Here is a 15,400-nt window from a genome sequence, read left to right as displayed (position 1 = left end):
CAGGTTCGCCGCTGGAACCCGCTGCCCTCGGAGGGGCCGGGTCCGCGCGGGCCTGGGGAGCGGGCGCTGAGCGTTTGGGCCGGGGGCGCGCGGGTCGGCCCGAGGCCCGCGGGTCTCGGGAACTTTGCCTCGGTCCCCGCTCCCCGGTCCCGCCCCGGCACCTCGAGGCGCCCGCTCGCGCCCAGCCCCTTGTTGCATGCACGGGGCCGGGTGCCCGGGATGTCCGAAGAAGCCGCTACTCCTTCGCGGCGGCCATTCCCGCGCGCAGCCCACCCTCCGGCCCCCCGAACCTGCTCTCGCCGCCGCCCGCCGGCGCCTGGAGCGGAGAACGGCGTTTCCCGCGCGCGGCACCCACCCTGCCTCGGGAGTTCTGGAGTTTGGGCCCTAACGGTCAAGCTCCTGCCCCTCTCCTCCCTGCACCGCGCCTGCACCCCGGGGGTGTGTCTGCGCGCTCGTGGGTTCCTCCTGCATTTGCAGATTGGCTTGGGAGGGGGCTGGGTTTCTATCAGTGTTTGGGCTTGGAGGGGCTTCTGGTGTGTTGTTTCCGACAACTCCTCTCTCTGCCGGGTTTCCTCGGCCAGTCCTCCACTCTGGATTAGTAACGCTTCTTTCTCCTCGGCAGTAAGCTGTGTGTGTGTGTTCACCCGTGTCCGATGGACTGCCTGACAGTTTTAGCAGCAGAGCCTGGTTCTTTGGTTACAAAGGGAGAACATCTGTTGTGCCATCCTCAAAAGACTGGTGTTTAGGCAAAATGTGAAATCCGCGTTTGTCTTCAGTGGTCCCTATTCACTCTTTGCCTCTCCCCCTTCCCGTAGGGTTTTCTCTCCACTTCAGGGCTTGTTAAAATAAGCTCACTTCCTTTCTCTTCCCCACTCCATCTGATTTTGCTCTGGCTACCCTTTTAGGCACATACCATCTGCCTGATTATGTGTGACCACTTAATCTTAAAATTCCAACCTTTCCTACCCCGCCCACCACTGTGTATATTCCCCTCGCCTGCTTCATTTGTCGTCTCTTGAGCATGTATTAGTTAGCGTACTGCATATTTTGTTTCTTTAGCTTGTTTCTTGAACGTGGTCTCTACCAGAATATAAGTTTCAGGAAGACAGAGATTTTTGTCATTTTGTTCACTGTTATATTTTCAGTACCTACAGCAGTGCCAGGCGCACAGTAGGTACTTGGTAACTCTTTTGAATTAACCCAATAAAGCAGCTGCTTTATGCTAATGCACAAGTGGGGAGCAACTGCAAAGATTATACAGTTGACATTTGTAATGATGACAGTCTCAAGTGAAGTTTGGGAGGAGGGAGATACTCCCCGACAGGAGAGACCCGATTTTGGCAGCCTTCAACGACGAGTCTAGGTGGCTGTCTCTTGTGCGTGGTCTGTCACTTCATGCTCTTCGCTCCTTGGCATCAGAGTGGACAAAGCATTTTTAGGGACAACTGGCTCTTTCCTTTGGGCTCTGAAGCTTTGTCCTAAAGTGTAGTTAGGAATTGTAGTGAGTAAGGAAACAAGTCCAAGGAAATCTCTTTAGCTGTATAGAAAAGTCATGGGAACGTTAACCCAAAAGAGCTAAAATCAAGGGCAAGCTCTTGAAAGCTTTATCCTGCCCAAGTGTGATGCTTCCTGTTTAGATAAGTATTTCTCAGAAACTTTGGGTCTTCAGAGGAATTTTTTTTTAATACCCAAATCCAAATTGTATTACTTTTTTTTCTTTCTTGTTTGTGGCAGGGTCTCACTCTGTCTCCCAGGCTGGTGTGCTGGTGCAATCTCGGCTCACTGCAACCACCACCTCCTGGGCTCAAGTGATTCTTGTGCCTCAGCCTCCTGAGTAGCTGGGATTACAGGCGCAGGTCACCACACCAGACCAATCTGTGTATTTTTGGTAGAGACAGAGTTTCACCATGTTGTCCAGGCTGGTCTTGAACTCCTGACCTCAAGTGATCAACACCCACCTCGGTTTCCCAAAGTGCTGGAATTACAAGGCGTGAGCCACTGTGCCGGGCTGAAATCATATTACTTAAAAAAAAAAAAAAAAAATAGGCAGGGAGTAGTAAAGTTAGGGGGTTGAATTGATAAGGAAATTAGTGGGTCACTTCAGAAAGTCACCCTTTTGAATACATGTCCAATGTGAACTGTCTTGTAAGATATCTCTGCCAGTTAGTCTTACTATTCCAAAATAAATATTTTTCTTCCAAATTTCCTTTTGTTTTTCTATTTCTATAATGGGGATTTATGGCAGTGGTTTTTAAAAAATTAGTCTGGAGATATTAATTGGAAATAAATTGTTTAATAACATTTACATGAGTAAGTTTTTGAAAATTATGTAATTATAGCTATGACTATACAAGTTCAGCTCTTCTGTGGTTACCATCTTTCCCAGGTAGGTAGTAGAAATTAAAGGTACAAAGGAAAGAAAGATAAGTTTGTCTTTGAAATTAAAACCAATGAACCAACCAAAGATAAATGAAAGATACCTTGTTGACTTCACTTTATATTTGTAGGAGAGTTTACTGTTAGGATTCCTAGGATTCCAAAGTATCCAGCTTTTTTCTCTTTTTTTTTTTTTTTTTGAGACGGAGTCTCGCTCTGTCGCCCAGGCTGGAGTGCAGTGGCCAGATCTCAGCTCACTGCAAGCTCCGCCTCCTGGGTTCACGCCATTCTCCCGCCTCAGCCTCCCGAGTAACTGGGACTACAGGTGCCCGCCACCTCGCCCGGCTAGTTTTTTGTATTTTTTAGTAGAGACGGGGTTTCACCATATTAGCCAGTATGGTCTCGATCTCCTGACCTCGTGATCCACCCGTCTCGGCCTCCCAAAGTGCTGGGATCAAACGTATAGCATTTTCAAGGAGTACAAAATCCACTTTTAAAGTATCCAGTTGGGTAAGCCTAATTTTTGGTTCTTCAACAAGGGTTCCATTTAATCTAGCTTCCTTCAAAACGTTTTAGTCAGTTTGGGAGATTCAGGTGCCTTCGTGGTCTGAAAGAGAATGTTGAAAATGTGTCAAGTAGATATTATGTATCTAGTTATGTTCAGAAAACAGGGCCCTGCTATTCAGGGTTGGGTGGATGATCATCTCAGTTGGACAGTTGGATATCTACCATCTAACTTGACAGGTTTGCATTTCTGGGAGTAGACACTGATAAACGGAAAGAAGTTGCACCAGAAACTTCTTTAATGGCCCAATGTGGAGAAAATATGCCAGCATCAGTAGCTCGTCATAATTCTAAAGTTACAGATTTGTAGCCTTTCTTCTTAATTGAAGTGGGACATAACTGACTTTGACAATGAACCATTCTAATAAATAGTTAATTTAAATATGACATTTAAAATCTAACCATTTAATAATTGGAGAGCATAACTTGTTCTGAAATTTATGTGACAGTTTAGAACCTGAGATCTGGCGTCATTGATGGACTTGAATCCTGACACCTGCATTTAACTGTATGACCTTGGGCCTCAGTGTTTTATCCTGTAAAAGATGATAATATTTAATAAGGTTTTTGGAAGGAACAAATAAGATAGTGCTCTTTATGTGTCTAGCATAGTGCTTGGCGTGCTTAGTAAATATTAACTATTATAATGATGTGTGTTCTTTTTTCTCCCATATCTATGTTTAGTTGAGACACTTCAGAATGATGTCTCTGTCCCTTTTGTGATGTTAATATATAACTAATATTGCTGTCCAATAGAAATATAAGCTGCATATGTAATTTTCAATTTTCTACTAATCACATTTAAAAAGTACAGAGACAAGTGAAATTAGTTTTAATAATGTTATTTAACCCAATCCATGCAAATATTTCAACATGTAATCAATACAGAACAATATTCTTACATTCTTTTTTTTTTCATAGAAAATTTTCAAAATCTAATGTGTATTTTATGCTTAGAGCACATCTCAGTTCAGGCTAGCCATATTTCAGTTGCTCAGTGTTCACCTGTGGTTAGAGGCTACCGTATTCGACAAACAGCTCTAGATTGTACACAACTTCCAAGTTTACCTCTTAAAGCTCTTAACACTCTTTCCACTAGTGAGAACCTCACTGCCACCTTAAACCCAGCATTACAAAAAGAAAGCTACTCGTCTTTCAGACTCTCTTCTCTGTTCCCTTTTGCTGTTAGTAATTCCACCAGCTCTTCAGTCTACTGTGTCTGAAATCTGATTCTTATTCTCTTTTTTCTTTTATATTGTTTGTTGTCTAATATTCTCATATTTTTACTTGAAAATATTTCAAAATCTCTTTCCTCCACCCCTTGAGCCCCCTTTCTACCATTTTTGCCTTTTCTACAGATTTCCTCTTTTGTAGACTCTTTGTTTTAACTTTCTTACTTCCTGTCTCTTGGAAAATGTGTATCTCTCGCTGAATCACTGGGCTCCACATTCTCTCCATTCTTTCCTCAGCACTATTTCATGTTGTCAGAAATGGTTTCTATTTTATAGGTTATTTCTACCCTTAATACCTTTCCTTTGTCAAATATCCAGAGAAGTATAATTACTTTCACTGATAGTCTGATAGTAAAATGATCCATTCAAGAAAAGAAGCACAGATAAAGGAGAAAAATAAGCTATGGGAAGGGAAGATGAAATCATTCTTTGAGTTTTATTTTCCTTTCAGGAAATATCAGAAGGAATAGATTCTAGTAGTCTGTAGCACAGTAGAGAAATTATATGACAATTTGTTGTATGTTTCAAAATAGCTAGATGAGAATTGTAATATTTCTAACATAAGAAAAGATAAATGTTTGAAGTGATAGATATTCCAGTTACCCTAACTTGATTATTACATTTTATACATGGACCAAAACATCACATGTACCCTGGAAATATGTACAACTGTGATGCATAAATTAAAATATACTAACAAAGAAATATCGTGGAACTGATTAATGATCACAATCACCACCACCACCACAGTAGCAATGAAACTGGATGTTTATACGGTGCTTTCTAAGAAACAGGGCACCTTGCTCTGTGCCTGGTGAACAGAGGGAGAAAACAAAAGAAAGGCACTGGACGAAGAGTCAAGAAACCTGGATTCCAGCTCTAGCTTTATTATTTACTAGCTCCATTCCCTTGCTTAAGTTGCCTTGAGACATTGTTTACTCATGCCTTGAGACATTGTTTACTCACCTGCTAAATGGTGTATTATCTCTCTCACAAGATTGTTTTGTTAGAATCAAATGGGGCCTCAGCACCTTTACGTTGGCTGTCCTTTGGCTGTGTACATCTTTCCCCCAGAGAGCTTTATGTCTGTCTGCGTAATACTTTCATGATTAGACCTACCCTAACCACTCTACTAAAACTGGAACCTGCCTTACCATATATCACACACCATATCCACACACACAGTTGGATACGTACCACACCTGATCCTCTTACACTGCTTTATTTTTTTTCCACAGCACTTAAACCTAGCAGTTTGGTAATTTACATAGCACTTGGAACCATTTAATCATTAATCTCTCTTGATACATTTAAAATTATTTAATTATCACAATTCAGTTTGGGCATGTTTCAGTAATATAGCTGCTTCATCAATACACATCTGCCTGTGTAACCTTTTAGTAAATGATAATATGTATTCCTACAGCATATTTACACTTCATAGTCATATTTGTGGAAAGGGCCAGGTTATGTCATTTTTAAATAATGAAATCCATATTTCATCATAAGTTTTTAATGAAATTAAAATGTGTATGTATTTCTATAATTATATTTGACATAATTTATAGATTATGTTCTTACATAAATCTATATAGCATTAAGTTCTTGCTGAAATTAAAAATGATTATCTTAATAGTAATATAAACAAAGTTATGATATATGGATTTGCTGAATAATTTTATTATTTATTTATTTATTTATTTATTTTTGAGCTGGAGTCTTGCTCCGTCGCCAGGCTGGAGTGCAGTAGCATGATCTTGGCTCACTGCAACCTCTGCCTCCAGGGTTCAAGTGATTCTCCTGCGTCAGTCTCCTGAGTAGCTGGGACTACAGGCACTCATCATGCTGAATAATTATTTTTACTTTACATATATGTGTGACCTTTAGTTAGCATAACTGAAATATGCTTCAAGTACTGTATAATAATATTATTTTACATTTATTAATGAGTTGAATGTTTTTCAATGCATTTTAATCCACATTAACTCTTTCTGAAGCCTCACACAAAAACTTTTGAGAGGCAAGTCCTGTAGCAGTATACCTACTTTACAGTTTCAGAGAAGATAAATGATTTGCTCAAGGTCACATACTAGAGGTAGCAAAACCAGCTCTAAATCTTCTCATTCCAAATAACCACCTCTTCTGCTATTCCATATAGCCTTAGCCTTTGAGAAAGGCAGTAGTACTTTTCCCCATTATTATAGATGAAAATGGAAAAATCAGAGTGACTTCCCCATGTAATTTCTTTTCCATAAATTACAGGGATGGGTGGATAGATATGGATATATACATATATTGCATATATACACTATTATGTGTATATATCGATATATACACTATTATGTGTATATATGGATGTATACACTATATTGCATATATACAAACATATTAAATATGTAAAGTCTTAAGTTTCATTTCATATATACAGAAAATGGAACATGCAAAGGAAAGTATTAATTTGAAATGGAGGTGATTGTGAACAACATCCATATGTACTTACCAAACTTAATCTACTGACTAATATAATTTAAGGGGAACAGATCTTTCTTTTGGATAAAATGGTACACAGACATGGAAGAACATTGACTGGCCTAAGTGACTTGAGGGCTCACTACCTGTAAATGAGCAGTACTGAGCACGTGGCTGGTACCGTGCTCCCTTATGGTAGTAATATAGCAATTTGCAAGAGAAGTAAGGCCATCACTTTTTTTCTTTTTAGTAGAACGAGTGTAGTATTCAAACATTAATCAGAACAACAGTAGCTTTACACAAAAATTTTGATATCATATATGAGTATTTACTATTTGGTTTTATTTCCAATACTTTAAAGATTTAAATCTGTTGAATTTTCCACGTGACTAAGCAGAATTTGGTTAATGAGATCTTGGAGTTTAACAGACATGACAATGTGGAGGAGCCTTTTTTTCTTTGGCAGGGTCAAAGAGCTTATTGACCATTACACTGAGGAGTTAGATTAAAAATTAACTCATGCCGTCCCTCTCTGCCTCCTCTGTCTCTCTCCGTCTCTCCCTCTCTCCCTCTCTGCCTCTCTCCTTCTCTGCCTGTCTCTTTCCCTCTCTGCCTCTCTCCCTCTCTGCCTCCTCTGTCTCTCCCTCCCTGCCTCCTCTGTCTCTCTCTCCCCATCTCTCTCCCCTCTTCCCACCTCTTTCTCTCTCCCCTTCTCTCCATCTCTCTCCCTCCTCAAAAAAAAAAAAAAAAAAAAAAGAAAAAAATAATTAACTCATGACTTGAAAGAAGGAAACAGAATATGTCCATAAGGCAAAAGTAAAATTAGGCTATTTTCAATTTTCATGAAAATTCAGTTCTGAGCAACTGATGTTCTATTTTGTCTCTGGAAGGTCTATGCAGAGGGTTCTCCAAGGCACGCTGGGACAAAGAGGAAGCCAATACCTTAATCCTCTCCGCTCCCATTCTAGAAGCTTTCCTGAAATTGTTACAGGGAAGACATTCTCTTGGATCTGTAGCTTCCTTGACTTTTGGAAATGCAGATTTGATGACTGTTCTAATGTCAGTGGTGAATTTATGCTGAAGAGTGTGCTTTGGGATGTCAGAAAAATACTCATTTGGCTGTGCTTTCCTCTGGGGTAACACAGTCGAAATGGTACATGTGGGCTATTTCACATCTCAATCTCTGGAGACCGCGGAATTGTTATTCCTTTGTAAGGAAGAGAATGCCCTCTTTCCTTTGGCCTTTTCTGTGTTCAGACTCCTAAAAAAAATGGCATACATCACAAGTCATTTTGAGATTTACTGCTTGAAGTCTGCATCAAACTCATAAATACAAAGCAACCACACTGACTTCACTATGTTCTGGAAGCCATGTTTCTCTGTTAAAAAATAGCAGGGTTATGACATCAAACCCTTTAAAGTCCTGCCACTGCTACTAAAATGCTACCACATTCCTTTTGTAAATTAGGTTTACTATCTCAGAAATCATTTTCTGTTTACCATTTTAAAAGTATCATTTTCTGTTTACAATTTTAAAAGTAAGCAGAAACACCCTATTTTAATACATTTCGTAACACTTATCTCATCAGTACTTTGTGCCTGTAAGACAGAACATATGTCTATAACAGTCTTAAGTCCTTAGTGTAAACTTTGGAATTAATACTTCACATTTGTTCTCCTTTTGAAGGAAAGAAATGTGCTCTCTGCATTGAATACATATTATTTAAAATTGTTCTCAAGGAGACATGCAAATACATTGCCTCAGTCGTTTTTTGATTAGATACACTCATTGTTCATTCATTCAGCACGTGCTCAGTACCGCTCAATTAGAGGCAGGGTGTAAGCACTATCAATTTAAATATAAAAGACAGCCCCTGCTTCACGAAATCTGTAGTACAAAAAGAGATTCCTTTGTCTCTTCCAGTGCAAGCATACTTCACAAGTCAGCAGTGTTTGGACCGCTCAGTCCAGTAAATGTGCCTCCGTGTCCATGTGCCGTTCCATCCAATAGAAAGCCTTCGTCTAATAATGTGACTAGTAATATTATGACAAAAAAAATCTAGACCCTACAGCATAGGTAACTTTTATTCTTTATCATGTCAAGAATGTGTTCAGGACCAAGCGGTGGCTGGTAACTAAAGAGCTAACATCACCGGGATGAATAAAGTTGAGATCGAGACTGTGTCTGTGTGATACCACAGTACTCAGCAGTCAATTCAGTGAGAGCAGAAAATGATGAAACCGATGGTGTGAAAGGATGGATAGAAAGAGCATGGACCTAGGAATCTGACAGATATATTTAAATGCACATTCTTAGGCTAGGTGAAGTCGGACCTACAGAATGAGAATCTCTGAGGAGGGGCCTAGGAATCTGTATACCAACAATCAAGTGCACACAAATTTGAAATCTTATGCTCTAGGGGCCCAAATGAATGGGAACACTCTCTATCAAAATCGTTGTGTGTATGCTTCATGAACGGGTTGGATTTTGGTATATGGGGAAGGAAGGAATATAGGCAGAACAGAACAGCCCGTTCAGGAGAAATAACTGGGTGAAGGCCTCCGAAGGTAGCAACACAAATCTAATTACGGAACACTATACTTTGAGCAATTTATGGACAAGTCTGTGTTTTTACAGACTCCAGCACAGATTAGGTGTCCAGTAAGTGCTTTTAATTATTATTTTATTTATTTATTTAGAGACAGAGTCTCGCGTTGTCACCCAGGCTAGAGTGCACTGGTGTGATTTCAGCTCACTGCAACCTCCACCTCCCAGATTCAAGTGATTCTCCTGCCTCAGCCTCTAGAGTAGCTGGGATTACAGGCACGTGCCACCATGCTCGGCTAATTTTTGTATTTTTCATGGAGACTGGATTTCACCATGTTGGCCAGGTTGGTTTTGAACTTCAGACCTCAAGTGATCCGCCTGCCTCAGCCTCCCAAAGTGCTGGGATTACAGGCCTGAGCCACCACGTTTAGCCATAGTAAATGCTTTTTGTTTGTTTGTTTATTTATTTATTTATTTATTTATTTATTTATTTATTTAGACAGCGTCTCACTCTGTCGCCCAGGCTGGAGTACAGTGGTGCAATCTCGGCTCACTGCAACCTCTGCCTCCTGAGTTCGAGTGATTCTCCTGCCTCAGCCTCCCTAGTAGCTGGGACTACAGGTGTATGCCACCACGCCTGGCTAATTTTTGTATTTTTAGTAGAGATGGGGTTTTACCATGTTGGCCAGGCTGGTCTCAAATCCAGACCTCAGGTGATCCACCTGCCTCGGCCTCCCAAAGTGCTGGGATTACAGGCATGAGCCACCACGCCCAGCAAGAAGTGCTTTTTAAATGTGTGAAGTTTGTGGACCAACAGGATAATGGGATTTATGCTAGGAGAGAAAAGCCAAATTTTGAAGAGTCTTGAATTTGAGGCTAAGAAGTTTCTTCTAGATTGAGAACAATTAGGCTTTTGAAATAGGGAGTCAAATGATGAAAATATCATTTAGGAAGATTAATCTTATTTTCATAATATACAGGACTGGGAGAGACTGGATAGGGAGGTTATAAAGGGGCTGAACTGATATGTCACTTCATTCCACTTATTTTCATATTGCCAGCTTCTGAAAAAATTCTCTCTTTAACCACACACTCCTGGATTCAGTTCCCTACTCCACTTCTTACTAATTGTTTAGTCATTTGAATATCAGTGTTCTCATTGCTAAAATATGTATACTCACACATAGTGAAGATTCCCTGATAGTAAACACTCAAAACTGGTGGCTGATACCCACAGAAACTTAATCATGTTTATCTTTACAATCCTAACTTTTTTCTCTGTGGCTGGAATAGAGATTTTTATAAAATGATCTTGATTAATCCACATGTATTTACATTTTTAAAAATTCTCATATTTCTGTCATGATGGATTTTAGTTTTGACATTAAGGATTTTTCTTCTGGGGAGGATAAAAAAAGTGATAACGATTTTATTCTCTGATTTTTGTTTCTTCCTCTTCGGGTTACGTGAGTTTTATTAGCATAATCAGTGAAAATTGAAAATCTTAACTATATGCTTGTTTCAAAACAATTTTTCTTATTGAATAGTTCTCACCTATGCACTCATAAAGCTGAATGATTTTTGAAAATTGTTTCATGGATTTGAAACACAACTTTAGAAAATCTTAAGAGCTCTACATAATCAGATTAAACCTGAGCTATTTGCCCAACCACCTACATCAAATTGCCTGTGTCTTAGGCTCCTTAACAGTGCTTAATCTAATGCCTTAACCCCTAAAAATTTACCCTCAAGAAAATATATCATTCATCCTCTGCCTTGCACACTGGATTCTCATTATTTCAGTTATGAAAATCCTAAATACATCAGAAAATCCTAAGTGTATTGGATTTGTGTATTGTATTGGAAATAATGAGGAACAGAATGCATATATGCATGTAACTTCTTTTTTAACTTTTTCTCTGTCAGTTTGGAAATAGTGAAAATTGCCTAGACTTAATACACTTAAATAGTACATGAGTAAAAACTAAATAAGTGGAGAATAGACTTTATGTCATCTAGGAGGGGAGAATGTTAGAAGAGGCTAAGATAGGTAGACATTTTGGGGCAGTAAATAGACCAGCCTGGCTGGAGTGAAGTTTACTGTGTAAGGGACTGGTCAGAGAAAAGGCTAGAAGAGTACTTGGAACCAAACGGAATGAAGTTTCTGCGTCTCTGGTATGGCTTGATTCCCTACCAGCTTATTTCAAATAAGATAAAGTAATTACACCTCTAATTTGTGATCAACTTCAGAGGAACTTTCTACCACATTCCTAATAATAGTAACTTAGAATACCATATGTTTGTATGTTTCCATTTATAGAACACTTTCAAGGCGTCATCTCAGTTGCATGTTATTAGTTGCTTGTTTATCATTGTTTACTTGTGTTTTATCTGTCTCCCTTACTGCAATATAAACTCTTTAAGGGCAAGAACTTCTTTATCGCTGTAACTTCAGCACTAGAAAGGTACCTGCAGACAGTTAGATGCTCAAATAATACTTGTCTGATAAATCAACAGGCGTGTAAAGTCACTTTCCCATGTTTGACGAAACTGAGACTGAGAGAGATTGTTTTATTCAGTCATAAACTAGTAAGTGATTGGTTGAATCCACGGATGCAGAATTCATACATACAGAGAGTGACCATATTTTGTAATTTTTTGAGGAATATTTGATTATGCTTTTTCCATTGGAAAATATGTGACATGTGCAACTAAATTTCCAGGATTTGTCCATGGTTTCGTACACAGAGTAGAAAAAGCTAAGGTTTAAACCTAAATTTCTGTGACCCTATAGAGGCCCTATCCTAATCTCCTCTACTTTTTTTTTTTTTTTGTATGGGAAACATTTATCCAAATTGTGTAAAAAGATGTGAAAATTAATTTTGGCAGCCATTAGGAGAATATGTTCTGCTATTTAATAATATGATGGAAAACTTTTCTTACGGCCTTGAAGTTCTTTCATAGGTAAGACCTTAACCTTGTGCAGGAGCCAGGTGGGAAAATAGAATAAACTCTACATGATATGGATGACAAAACTGAAGCACAGAAAAAGTAACTTCTCTGCATGTCTGTGGCAGATTAGAAACCTGAGCCCAAGTCTTTGACTTTTAGTTCATTGATATGTACAAGAGGAAAACATCTGTGGTTTGCTGTAGTGATGCAGAAAGTTTGGAATAGACAACCAGATTAGTAAGGCCAAAGGAGAAAGTCTGGTGCAGATATGGGAACTTGCCATAAAAGAGAAGTAGCATTACAAATGAGTGTGGAAAGGACTGTTTGAGCAATGATGTTGGGACAAATGGCCTTTCATGTGGGACAAAATAAAATAAAAAATAAAAAAAAGCAGTTATCTCTACCAGATAACAATATGCAAAAATAAATTCAGATCATTTAAAAACCTAAAGAAAAATTAAGCTTTGAAACTGTTAGAAAATAGAGGTTATGGCAGGAGTAATTTCTTAAGCAAGATTAAACACAAACCATAAAAAGTGACATTTGACCACATCAGAGTTTGAAAATTTTGAGATGACAGGAGACACCATAGACAGATTTTTTTCTTTTTAAGGGAAGAGAAGTTATTTGCAGTGTATGTAACAAAAGATTAGCACCAGGAATGTGCAAATGACCCTTATAAATCAATAAACAGAAGACAAGCCATCCATTAGAGACATGGGTAAAGGTTATTTAATGGCAGCTCACTGAAGAGAAAACCTGCATAGCCACTAAATATTTAAAGACATACACAACTTCAGTAGTAATAAGGAATTGCAAATTAAAACCATGTCAGACTCATGAACTTGGCAAAATGTAACAATTCTGACAGCAGCAAGTTCCATACATTTTTAGAGCTTTGTGGTAGTTTTCAAATAAAAATGTATTCCCCAATGTAGCAATTCCACAGAGATTTATTCCCAAAGAAATTCTCATTAATAAACATAAGGAGATATGTATAAAGCAGCATTTCTTTTTTTTTTTTGCAATAGCAGAAAAATTGGAAATAACCGAATATATCCATTAGTGGATAATGGATAAATGACAATATGGAATATTCATAAGATGGAATACTGTACAGAGTTACAGTGAGTGAACCAGAGCTGCTGTGTAAACATGAATAGATCTCAAAAAAAAATGTTGAATGACAGAACAAGCTGCAGAAGGATAAGTATGCTATGTTATAGTGCATATAAATCCTTAAAACATACAAAACTATTTTTGCTTATGAATATCTGCATGTAAATATATAAAACCATGGACTGGAAGTCTTGACATCAAGTTGATTACAGCAGTTATATCTGAGGAAGGAACAGGGGACACAGGATTAGGGAGATGTACAAAGGGAGTGAGAACTTTATCAGTTGTGTTTCATTTCTCAGTGCCCAGGACATGTTTATTTAATTAGTTTAAAAAGATTTGAATGGCCGGGCACAGTGGCTTACGCCTGTAATCCCAGCACTTTGGGAGGCCGAGACAGGCAGATCACGAGGTCAGGAGATCAAGACCATCCTGGCTAACACGGTGAAACCCCGTCTCTACTAAAAATACAAAACAATTAGCTGGGCGTGGTGGCGGGCACCTGTAGTCCCAGCTACTTGGGAGGCTGAGGCAGGAGAATGGCGTGAACCCGGGAGGCGGAGCTTGCCGTGGGCCAAGATCAAGCCACTGCATTCCAGCCTGGGCGACAGAGCGAGACTCCGTCTCAACAACAACGACAACAACAACAACAAAAAAGATTTGAAGTAAATTATGACACAGTTTTAACATTCATAAGTGATATGTCTGTTTTACTATTCTCTACTTTTTCATACCTTTACACTTTTCCCCCAAGTTAAAAATAAGGATCTGGGATCTGCATTAGAGTCCCAGATCAGAGGTCTGTTAAGAATAGCACATCTAGGACAGATGAGCTACAGGGCAGGAGGGCCTTCTATTGTTTTCTTAGACCCTAATCCTTCCTTCCTGGCTGACTGAATTGGCATCTAAAAGGCCTCACCAGGTCAGACTCCACATCCATGCAGTTTTAGAGAACTAAAGGACAAGTTATGTTAATATAAGTTTGTGTTTGTCATTCTTAGCAACAGTGAAAGAGAGAAGCATATTTTCTCATGTGTGGAAAGAGAGAGAATAGCCAAATACCAACAATAGCTGCAACCAATTGCATTTATTAAATTCTTACTATGTCCCAGCATTGTCATAAGAACCTTTACTGTATTCCCACAGCCCCACAGCAACCCTGGGAGGTGGTACTGCGATTCCCTCTTTACAAATAGGGAAACTGAGGCAAGCTGGGCAGTGAGCATAAAGGAATAAGGAGAGCATTTTTATTCAAACAAATTGCACACCATAAGTATTTGTAAGTCAGTTGTGAAAGGGTTCAAACCCACTGCATGCAGTGTCCTCTCAGTGTCTCTCTTTTCCCACAAAAACTAATTGACCTTTGAGAATAGTTATGTTGACTATCAACCAGTCAACAATGGTAAACCCCAAACTGGAATTTTGTTGTTCTCCCTTTTATACCACTACACTTTCTCTTCTGATTTTTCTTTAAAAAGACCACTCATGAGACAAGCACTGAGTGCTTAATGAAGGGGCGTTTCTGCTATACGATGTCACTCCCCTTAGATTATCCAAGTCTGATGCAGTGGGAGTTGTGAGGCTATGACAGTATGCCCCTGCATTGGGATTTGAAAATGCAGACCACTGAATCAGTGACTATCTATTCAACTTCTACTCTGTGTACAGGCCTGTCATAGATGCTTTTACAAGTATGAAATAATGAGTCTTCACAACCACACTGTGAAATTAGGATAGTTATTCTCATTTTATAGAGAATGAAGATGTTGTTCAAAGATAACCTTTGCCCCAAAGTTTTGCAGCTACCTAGTGTCAGAGCCAAGACTAGAACCTGCGTAAAACTCTTGTTCTTTGCAGTGAACCACACTGAATGCCAGGCTACCTTTTTTTTTATTTTTATTTTTTGAGATCTCCCTCTGTTGCCCAGGCTGAAGTGCAGTGGCGCGATCTTGTCTCACTACAGCTTCCGCCTCCCAGGTTCAAGTAATTCTTGTGCCTCAGCCTTCTGGGTAGCTGGGACTACAGGCATGTGCCACCACTCCCAGTTGGGTTTTTTTGTTTGTTTGTTTGTTTGTTTGTTTGTTTAGAGATGAAGTTTTGTCACGTTGCCCAGGCTCATGCTACCTCTTTTAACCATAGC

General features: G+C 39.3%; 1 protein-coding gene and 1 long non-coding RNA gene across 3 annotated transcripts in view; one reads left to right on the top strand and one right to left on the bottom strand.

Annotated features, from left to right (window-relative positions):
- Positions 1 to 402, bottom strand: part of LOC103883461 — a 36,203-nt gene extending 35,801 nt beyond the window's left edge. Inside the window, exon 1 of the long non-coding RNA XR_001901540.3 lies at positions 291 to 402. This is a non-coding gene — a long non-coding RNA (uncharacterized LOC103883461). The remainder of the gene's footprint in view (positions 1 to 290) is intronic.
- ELOVL2 (ELOVL fatty acid elongase 2) overlaps positions 1 to 15,400 on the top strand; it is a 60,713-nt gene that overhangs the window by 268 nt on the left and 45,045 nt on the right. The gene's annotated exons all lie outside the window — the stretch shown is intronic.

The sequence above is a fragment of the Papio anubis genome, chromosome 6 (genome assembly GCF_008728515.1).
Source record: "Papio anubis isolate 15944 chromosome 6, Panubis1.0, whole genome shotgun sequence".
In the NCBI taxonomy this organism is placed as follows: Eukaryota; Metazoa; Chordata; class Mammalia; order Primates; family Cercopithecidae; genus Papio; species Papio anubis.
Note: the sequence above shows the minus strand (reverse complement) of the source record. Positions and strands in the feature narration are given on the sequence as shown.